Here is a 10,754-nt window from a genome sequence, read left to right as displayed (position 1 = left end):
AATAAGTATTTTACATTTGGTAGGATACACAGGCTCTGTCTCAACCACTCAACTCTGCATGAGTAGTGCAAACTTCACCCTAAGCAATAAATACATCTATGGGTGATTCATTCCAACTAGCTTTATCTACAAACACAAGTGGCATACTGGATTTGGTCCAGTTAGTTAACCTATGGTTTACATCAACCAGGGTCAATAGGAGTCACACTGGGAAAGCACAGACTCCCAAGCAAACACCAAAGTTCTTTGAGCAGAGGAGGAGGAGGAAATGGCTCTTAGAAAGGCAACCAGTGGGCATCAATGAGAACACCCTTCAAGTCCTGGCTCAAATGCAACAAATAAAGCCTTCCTAAATTCATCCAAGACTGATTCAATTTCTCTACTTTAAGACTGCTTAGATCCTCCTTTGGAATCACTGTCAACTAGTCAACTAACATCACCATCTTCTTCAATAAAGAGCAAGCTTCTTGAAGGCAACACTTCAGTTAGACATCTTTGTATCCCCCCAACACACACCCAACCCAATACCCAGCATATGAACTATGCTCAATAGCTATCAATGGAGTGAAAACAATAAAACTACACTACACATCAAAGAGCCTCTACATACTTGGTTACCTCTCCGTGGACATTAATCTATCAACAGGTTGTATTCCATAAATTTTGCAACTCGACTGCATCCAGAAGTTTCAAACTGATTCACAGTTCCATTGAGTCTAGTAGAGGTCTGCCAACTGTATGGACCTCCATGTTTGCTTTCTACATCACATAACAAACTACCACAAGTTTAGTAGAATTAAACAACACAAATGTATTACCTCGCAGTTCCCCTGGATCAGGAGTCTGGGTACAGGTTAGCTGGGTCTTCTCAGGGCCTCACCAGGTGCCCACAGCTGGGGTCCTCTTTCCCAACTAACATGGTTGTTCCAAGAACTCATTCCCTGGCAGCTGTAGACCCACGAGGCCGTGTCTTTGAGGTCAGCCGAAGAGTTCCTCTCACAAGTTGACTATCTTATGACCTCAGGAAGGGCAGTCCCTTGTAAGAGCTTGTCTGATTATGTCAGATCCATAAATTCTTTTCTTGGTTGATGAACTCAAAGTCTGCTGATTTGTACCCCAATTACAGGAATGAAATCCTGTTATATTTACAGGTCCTACTCACACTCAAGAGGAAATTATTGGGGCATGGTAGGTTTCACCAGGAGTCAGGAATCTCAGTGGCCATCTCAGAACTGCACCCACCACTACCTCTATGATAGTTCCTACCCCCACATAATTATTTCTGTATTTATTAATTTTCTGATTTATTAATTTATATATATCTCTACTATAAAGCACCCACTTTACCTTCATGTCTTCAGTGGCAAATGTCAAAAAAAATAGTCCATACAATACCAATGAACAAATAAATGGATGAATTCTGCCCCTATTATCTCCAAGTAGATATCTCTTCTTCCCTACTAATTTCAATTTTGTTGATTTCAAAGCTTCTAGGAAAAGTAAACAATGCATTTTATTACATGTAATGAACAGACAAGAAAATTGAGGAGGAAAGTATTTGAAAACACAAGCAAAATCCTAACTACATGTCAGGAAGATTAGGAACTCTAAATAACTATGATTCAGACCTCAGGTAGATTAAAACAGGATCAAATCAAAGATCTTACATATGGGCTCTGGTATTCGGGTTTGATCACAGCACAACTCCTCACTGTCACTGTTGTCACTGGAGTGCTCATTATACACAAGGCCCTGTGCTGGAGAGTCAGTAAACAATTACTCTCCTGCAATATCCTACAGCCCTATGAGTGGCAATGCCCAGGTCTGCCTTATCCACTACTGCATCCTAAAAGGTAGCCCAGTGTTTGGACATCAGCAAGCTTTCATTAAATTAGTTTAAATGAGTGGCCAAAAATCCTTAGAAAAAGTTATTGTGTCCATTTCAAAGATGAGGAAAGCAAAAGAAAAGGCCCAGGTCTTTCCTAAGAACACACAGAAACAGCATTCCAACCCAACTGCTTGACATTTCCGTTCTGTTAAGCCCTTCATCTGCAAAGCCCCACTTCTCACCCATTCCATGGCTGTATTTCAGGAACTTTCTGGATTCTGAAAACAGGACTTAAATCAGCCAAAGTCTCTTAAATGAAAGTCTGCCTTTGTGTAAACCAGTTCAAAGTCTGAGGAGTATCTGCCTGCAAACAGAGCCTGTTTCAAGAGCAGAAGCTGAGAAAGTAAAACAACATTAATAAACTGAGGGGCCAGCAACATAGCATAGCGGGTAAAGCCACCGTCTGCAGTGCTGGCATCCCTATGAGCACAGGTTCAAGTCCCGGCTACTCCAATTCCAATCCAGCTCGCTGCTTATATGCTTGGGAAAGCAGAAGATGGCCCAAGTTCTTTGGCCCCTGCACTCACATCAGAGACCCGGAAGAAGCTCCTGGCTTCAGATTGGACCAGCTCTGGCCACTGCAGCCATTTGAAGAGTGAACCAGCAGATGGAAGACTTTCTACCTCTCTCTCTCTCTCTCTCTCTTTCTCTCTCTCTCTGACTCTGGCCCTCTGTAACTCCGCCTTTCAAATAAATCTTTAAAATAATAATAAGAAGAAACTGAAGCCTAAGTTCATGTAAGTTTATACCCTTTACCTTTCCCAAGGTAGACCAGGTAGAGCGCAAACAAACCCACTCAGAACTCACTCTGGGCATGTCCCATAGGTGCCAAGTGGTCCGTGAAGTTGTCGTAATCACCCTGGAATGATCTGAAACATTGCCTGACCACATTACAAGTGAATATTTCAACTTCTTGATATGAAATAGAAAACGAGCATGCAAAATATTTGTATGAGATGCTTTTGGCTTTGAGATTTTGTACCAAAAATCTGTGAAGTTGCTTACTCAAAAGTGACTGGTGTCTAGAAACAGCAATAGCAAGCAGAACATAGGGGGCTGGCATTGTGGCACAGTGATTTAAGCCTCTGCCTCTGAAGCCAGCATCCTACATGAGCACCAATTCATGTCCCAGATGCTCCACTTCTGAGCCAGCTCCCTGCTAATGTGCTGGGAAAAGCAGCTGAGGATGGCCCAAGTACTTGGGCTCCTACACCCACATCCGAGACCTGGACAGGATTTGGCTTCAGCCTGGCACAACCCTGACCTTTGTGGCCCTTTGGGGAGTGAACTGGGGGATGGAATATCTCTAACTTTGCCTTTCAAATAAATAAAAATCATTAAAAAGTAAATCCATCTAAAAAAAAAAAGGCAGAACATGTACATGATATGGGAACCCCCCAAAGACATCAGAGACAAGTTATAAAGCCAGCTATGACTTTTCCCCAGCAGACCCTCAGACATATGTTGTCACCAGCCGGAGTTCCTGCATCAGTCATCCCTAGCCTTTTCCTGATGTGTTTTCAGGAGAAATAGAAATCTCTGATAGCAGACACCTCCTGCGTGGACACTGTTTGTGGTATTTGCTCAGCTCACCCCTTCCCCAGGAAACAAGACACTCCTTGGCTGCTGCGCTTCCATGCTCTGCCCTACCTACCCCCTGCAGCTGAACAGACCAGAGGATTATGAAAGACCTGGCATCTATACTCAGAGGCTACAAGCTGGCTGCTCACTTTGGTCTGGTGTCTTATAGCAGGGTTCCAGCTGTGAGCTGAGGAGACAGGATTCACAGTTGCTCAGTGAACTATAGCCATCCTCCTTCAAGCCACTGGGTACCAGTCTCTAGCGATGTCAGGACAGAAACTGAGAGCTAACAAGCACTTAGGAGACTTCACAGAAGTCTAACAGAGCCATTTTACGCCTATGCAATCTAATAAGAACAAGGGCTGTCTTTGCTCATTTGAGTATAATTCATTTTTGCAATTCATTCTTCATGTGTTTTAGAAACACAGGATTTCACAGGTGATATAACAGATCTGGAGAGAGAAAAAGCAGAGACAGACATTTGTGAAAGGATTCCTGGTTAAGCTGCCTTCTACACTGCCGGCATCCCATGTGGGCACCAGGTCGAGTAACAACAGCTCCATTTCCAATCCAGCTACCTGTTAACGTGCCTGGGGAAGCAGCAGAAGATAGCCCTAGTCCTTGGGCCCCTGAACCCACATGGGAAACCTGAATGAAGCTCCTGGCTTCAGCCTGGACCAGCCCTGACCACTGCAGGCATTTGGAGATTGAACCAGCAGATCGAAGATCGATCGATCTCTCTCTCTCTCTCTCTCTCTCTCTCTATATATATATATATACACACACACATATATATATAATTCTGACTTTCAAATAAATAAACCAATCTTTAAATACACACACATTCCTAAGTCTTCACAATGTTTATTTTTTGTTTAAGCTTCCTCAGGTGACTTTCTGGTCCTTGAAACTAGAATCCTAATGAATAAATTCACATCAGTCTCTGAAGATTGAAAACATCCTTCTGGGGTGGTGTTGTGGTGCAGTGGGCTACACCACTGTTTGCAATGATAGGATTCCAAATCAGAGCACCTGTTTGAGTCCTGGCTGCTCTGCTTCATACCCAGCTCCCTGCTAATGTGCCTGGGAAGGCAACACAGATGATTCAGACACTTGGGCCTTTGACACCCATGTCTGGCTCAGCCTGGCCCTGCGCTGGCTATTGCAGTCATTTAGGGCCTGAGCCAGAGGATGCAAGACTTCCCTCTCTATCTCACTTTCTCTCTGCTTTTCAAATAAATAAGTATTTAAAAATAGTAATAACCTATATCTTCATTCCAGTTTCTCAAGAAGTTCCCACCCGAGACTCTCTCAGACCAATCCAAACTAACAGCCACCTTCCATTTTCATCTCAGTTAAATCCTCCTTTCTAAAACAAAGCAACTCTTTATGGAGAAATCATGGAGGAGCAAGACAAATGGCTACAACAGATGCTGAAGTTAATAAACGTGTACACAGAGCCCACTATGCTCTCACAGAAGGAACACAGCTGAGTGGATGCACAAAGGCTTGCCATATTGTCCTTGCATCACAGTGAGAAGAGAGAAGTAATACACAAGGTAATGAATTTTCAAAACAAAACAGCTCCATAAAGTGATCCATGCAAGGAAGGAAATCATAGATGATCAGAAAAACAGATCAGCCACCCAACACTACCACAAAACAGAGAGGTAGTCAAGGCACAGATGACACACTGAGGATTACCATAAATATCACTCATCAGGATTTCTGCTATACCAGGCACAGTTAACTACTTTAAATACCCTCACAACAAACTTATGGGATGATATGGTAATTCCCATTTCACAGAAGTTCCTAACTTGTACAAGGCAATGGCTTGGAAGAAACAAGCATGGGACATCAGTCTAAATCCTCTTGCTCCGTAACGCATACTCTTAGTCACCCATGGAGAGCAACATAACAGAAAGGTGAGCCACAACAAGCCAGAGTTCCTCTCCGTCACCTGGAAGAGCCAGGCTCAGCCGTTCTTGCTTGTTACCAACAGAATCATGCAATCCCTTCAAACAGGCATCTCCTTCTGAACATCGCATGCAGAGCCCTCTGCTCAGTGAGGCTGACCTGATTTTGTAGCAGAACTCCGCACAGTAGCCATTTACCCTGCACCACGTAAAAGCTATTTTTTCCTAAGCCCTCTGGAGAAATGGAACAAGAAAGAAGGTTGGATCCTATGATGTAATTTCCCCAAATAGTGGCAGGGGGCTGCAGCAAAAAGTCTCATGAAATCCCATCAAATGTACAAATGACATGGGCTAAAGTTGAACAGCAATTGAATGAATCATCGAGCATCTGGGCTGTATGTCCAACAGCCAGAAGAGCCCCAGGCTCAAATCTTTGTTTACAGGTGCTAACCCATCCATCACAAGTCCCCCGCTCACGCTGCTTCCTCCCTCTCTCAGCCACCCTCTCATTCTCTTGATAGGTTAGTATATAGATTTTCTCATCACAATTTCAAGTGGCTGAAATTTTCCTTCCCTCTCAACCTTATAAGGTAGCAAGATTCTGAATTCAGGCCTCCCTAGCCAGCTCCAGGCAGAATACCTGACACCCAAGCAAGGAACTAAGATGAATATAGGAGCACTGGGTGCCTGGAAGTGTGAAGTTGATTGATGGAATGATGGCTTGTATCCAATAAAAAATAATAATAAACCTTCCATTCCAACCTCACTACCCTAGAATTCACAGCAATCTAAAATAAACTGTGTTGGATTTACCTATACACTACCTATGAAATGAGTATACTAAAAACAGTTAAAATGTTCATATACTTTAGTAAAATTAACTCTGTAAATATATCACATGCTGTTCAAAGAGTTATAAGAGAGATCTTCACAAAGTCCATAGAGAATGAGTATTATGAACAAATTATGCATGGATTTCAACACTGTTTTGCACCAGATATTTTTAGGGGCCAGCATTGTGGCACAGCAGGTTAAGCTCCCTGCTGCAATGCCAGCATCTCAATATGGGCTTCAGTTTGAGCCTTGGCCTCTCCAGTTTGATCCAGCTTCCTGATAATGTGTTGGGAAAGCAACAGAGGATGGCCCAAGTGCGTGGGCCTCTGTACTCACATAGGAGACCTAGATGGATTCTGGGCTCCTGGCTTTGGTCTGGCCCAGCCCTGGCCTGTGCCCATTGGGGTAGTGAACTAGTGGATGGAAGATCTCTCCATCCCTATTTCTCACTCTCCCTCTAACTGACTTTCAAATAAATTTTTAAAAATGTTCTTAAGGTGACCTTTTACAAAAAGCTAAACATTATTTCAGCAGCAAAGAGAGAGGAGAGAGAAGAGAGCAGAGAGAGAGAGAGCAAGCAAGAGAGAGCGAGAGAGAGCAAACTCCCATCCTCCAGGTGATCCACTCTAATGCCTGCAAAGGCCACACCAAGTCAAAGCAAGGAGCCAGCAGCTCCACTCAGGTCTCCCATGTGGTGGCAGGGAACTACCTGAGCCACTACCACTGCCTTCTAGAGGCTCCATTTTCAGGAAGCTGGAGCCAGGAATGAAACTCAATCACTCCAATATGGCACATGAGTACTTTAACTAATGTCTTTTTTTTTTTTTTTAATTTTTGGACAGGCAGATTTAGACAGTGAGAGAGAGAGAGAGAGAGAGAGAGAGAGAGAAAGGGCTTCCTTTTCTCCGTTGGTTCACCCCCCAAATGGCTGCTACAGCCAGCACACTGCACTGGTCCGAAGCCAGGAGCCAGGTGCTTCCTCCCGGTCTCCCATGAGGGTGAAGGGCCCAAGCACCTGGGCCATCCTCCACTGCACTCCCAGGCCACAGCAGAGAGCTGTATTGGAAGAGGAGCAACCAGGACAGAACCAGCACCCCAACTGGGACTAGAACCCGGGGTGCCGGCGCCGCAGGCGGAGGATTAGCCAAGTGAGCCTGTTTGAAAGGCAAAGAGGGTGGAGTCGGGAGCCACCGAGCAGTGGTGGTGGATTTCCTGGGCCGGGCTTTCCAAGGGCTAACCATGGCGTTTGGGAAGAGTCACCGGGATCCTTATGCCACCTCCGTGGGCCACCTCATAGAAAAGGCTACATTTGCTGGTATCCAAACTGAAGATTGGGGTCAGTTCATGCACATCTGTGACATCATTAACACCACCCAGGAAGGGCCAAAAGATGCAGTAAAAGCTTTGAAGAAAAGGATATCCAAAAACTACAATCATAAAGAAATCCAACTTACCTTGTCACTTATAGACATGTGCATGCAGAACTGTGGTCCAAGTTTCCAATCTCTGATTGTGAAGAAAGAATTCATTAAAGATAGTCTAGTTAAGCTGCTGAATCCCAGATACAATTTGCCATTAGACATTCAGAATCGAATCTTGAATTTCATTAAGACGTGGTCACAGGGTTTCCCAGGAGGTGTGGATCTAACTGAAGTGAAAGAAGTGTACCTTGATCTGCTTAAGAAGGGTGTTCAGTTTCCTCCCTCAGATGCAGAGGCTCAAAGTGCCCGACAGGAGTCTGCTCCAGTTTCATCACATCCGTCAGCATCTGTCCCCACTGCACCAGCTCTTTCTCCTGTAATTGCTCCCAGGAACACGACTATTACGTTAGTCCCAGAGCAGATTGGAAAACTGCACAGTGAATTGGATATGGTGAAAATGAATGTGAGAGTGATGCTCGACATATTGTTGGAGAATACTCCTGGATCTGAAAATCAAGAAGACATAGAACTTCTGCAGAAACTTAAGACAAGTCGGGAGATGCACAAGAGAATCATGGATCTACTTGTGGTAGTGGAAAATGAAGGTGTAACTATTGAGCTAATTCAAGTGAATGAGGATTTGAATAACGCCATCCTTGGATACGAGAGGTTTACTCGAAATCAGCAAAGGATTTTAGAACAAAATAGAAACCAGGAGGAAGCCACCAATACTACCAGCGAGCCTTCCGCTCCATCTTGTGATCTCCTGGACCTCAGTCCCAGTCCCCCGATGCCTGGAGCCCCTCTGGGAGAACTCACACCGTGAACGCTCAGCTTTCAGACTTAAGTCTCAACTTTGTAAATCCTGCAGTAACAAACAATTTGAAACCCAGTCTTCATCCAGAGGTGAATTTGCCAGCCTTTGAAAATACAGAAATGCCCACGTTTGCCCAAAGGACCAACCAAAACCTCGCCTCAAGTCATATGATAACTTTCCAGAACACTCAAACTCAGTATTGCTACAGCCAGTTAGTCTACCGACCACTGCAGCAACACCCTCAAACCAGAAGCTACCATCTTTGCCCAGCAATCATCCAGTGATGACAAAGAAAGATATCCAGACACCCAGTTACTATGAGGTGATGGAGTTGGATCCCTTAGCTCCAGCTGTCACTACAGAAGCTATTTATGAAGAAATTGATGTTCAACACCAGAAAGAAACACAAAGCCATGGTAGTTGTTGAGGTGAAAATGGATTATCAGTTCACTAGCCAAAAAGAGAGGTGCCAACTCTGTAAAGGATGGGCCCTGTTCAGCTTGGAGGCCTAGAAGATAAGACCCACCGACACATCAGAGCCACAGTGGATCATCTCTACTCTGCTGTAATGAACTTTAAACCGAAGAGCAACATTTATTGTTCCTGACAACAACTCGGCAGTGGAACTTGGTTGTGAACAAATAGTCACGTGATACTTCAGAGGAAGAAACATTAGTACTTAGGCCAACCAGCTTAATAGCAGTGTCCTATGTTGTACAGGCCTTAGACTTACAAAGGAAATAATCACATGGCTGTATTAAGAGTAGATGAAGATGATTTTTACTACAAAATAATTCTGAATTGATTTAAGCAGGAAGTGTGAGAAACTAAATGTATTATTCAGGAAGAATGCTAAATGCCTTCATTTAACTAAAGTTGAATGTAAAAGTCAATTTGCACTTCTTTATAAATACTGCTCTGGTTTAGAATTGTAAAAGCCTTGATGATTGCAGTTTAATTACATTTCAGGTGTCCTGAACATGTCACTAGACTCCACATTGGTGGCCTTTAAGTATGAATCTTCATAAAGCTAAATGTTCTTTTTTCTTTTTACTCTAACATTTCTATTTGAAATAAAGACTACTATAAAATATTCATAGAAATTGTTTACATAAATGACAATGACAAATAAATTAGTATTAAAATTTAAAAAAAAAAAAGGCAAAGAGACACCGAAATAGATGGAGGCTGAGAAATATTTCCCATCCTCTGGTTCACATCACAAATGCCTGCAACAGCCAAGTTGGAAGCTAGGAAATTCATCCTGGTCTCCCGCATGGGTGACAGTGACCCAAGTGCTGGAACCAACACCTGCTGCACCTTGCCAGGTACACATCAGCAGAAAGTTGGAACCAAGAACTCTTCCATGGAATGCAGGTGTCACAAATGGCATTTTGAAAAGAAGATTCATTTTATTTATTTGAAAGACAGTTACAAAGAGAGGTAGACCCAGAAAGGGAGAGGTCTTTCATCCACTGGGTCACTCCCCAAAATGACTGCAACAGTCAGAGCTCAGCATACATGTTAATGGCTATAAAACAAAGACAATCTGAATATTGTTTAAGATGTATTTATTTATTTGAAAGGCAGAGTTAGAGATGTGGAGAGAGAGACAGAGAGAGAGAGAGCAAGAGATAGAATCTTCCATCCACTTGTTCGCTCCCCAGATGGCCCCAACAGCCAGAGCTGTGCTGATTCGAAGCCAGGAGCTTCTTCCTGGTCTCCAACGAGAATGCAGGGGCCCAAGGACTTGGGCCATCTCCCACTGCTTTTCCAGGCCACAGCAGAGAGCTGGATTGGAAGTGGAGCAGCCATGACTCAAATCAGCGCCCACATAGGATGCTGGAGCTTCAGGCAAGGGCTTTCACCCACTGCACCATAGCACTGGCCCCCCAGATGGCATCTTAACTCTCTCACCAAACATCCACCCCTTTACTGGTCTTTTAATCACCAGACTACTTTCCTGCCCCTAAACTTGTCTTTTAACTCCATTTTTCCTTGAAATATCCTTGTATTCTATCATGTCATACCATTAAGTACACAATCATCATCTATGTGTCACAGCTCATGACTAAATATCACTAGAAGCCTATGGTATACATACTATTATCCCCACTCTACAAAAAATAAATATAAAAATAAAGGCTTTTATTATCCAAGGACACAATGACCAGGAATAAAAAGCTTGATTCAAATCTGAATTCAGAGATTTCACTCTCAACCATTCTGCAAGATCATCTAGACACCTGTTTTACAAAATTCTTAGTGACAACTACTTGGAAGAAATAAAATAT

At 43.4% G+C, this 10,754-nt stretch overlaps 1 pseudogene; it reads left to right on the top strand.

The window, feature by feature from the left end:
* Nucleotides 1-7,397: 7,397 nt before the first annotated feature.
* Nucleotides 7,398-9,589, top strand: LOC100358074 (TOM1-like protein 1 pseudogene; annotated as a pseudogene).
* Nucleotides 9,590-10,754: the final 1,165 nt, after the last annotated feature.

The sequence above is a fragment of the Oryctolagus cuniculus genome, chromosome 6 (genome assembly GCF_964237555.1).
Source record: "Oryctolagus cuniculus chromosome 6, mOryCun1.1, whole genome shotgun sequence".
Taxonomy (NCBI): Eukaryota; Metazoa; Chordata; class Mammalia; order Lagomorpha; family Leporidae; genus Oryctolagus; species Oryctolagus cuniculus.
Note: the sequence above shows the minus strand (reverse complement) of the source record. Positions and strands in the feature narration are given on the sequence as shown.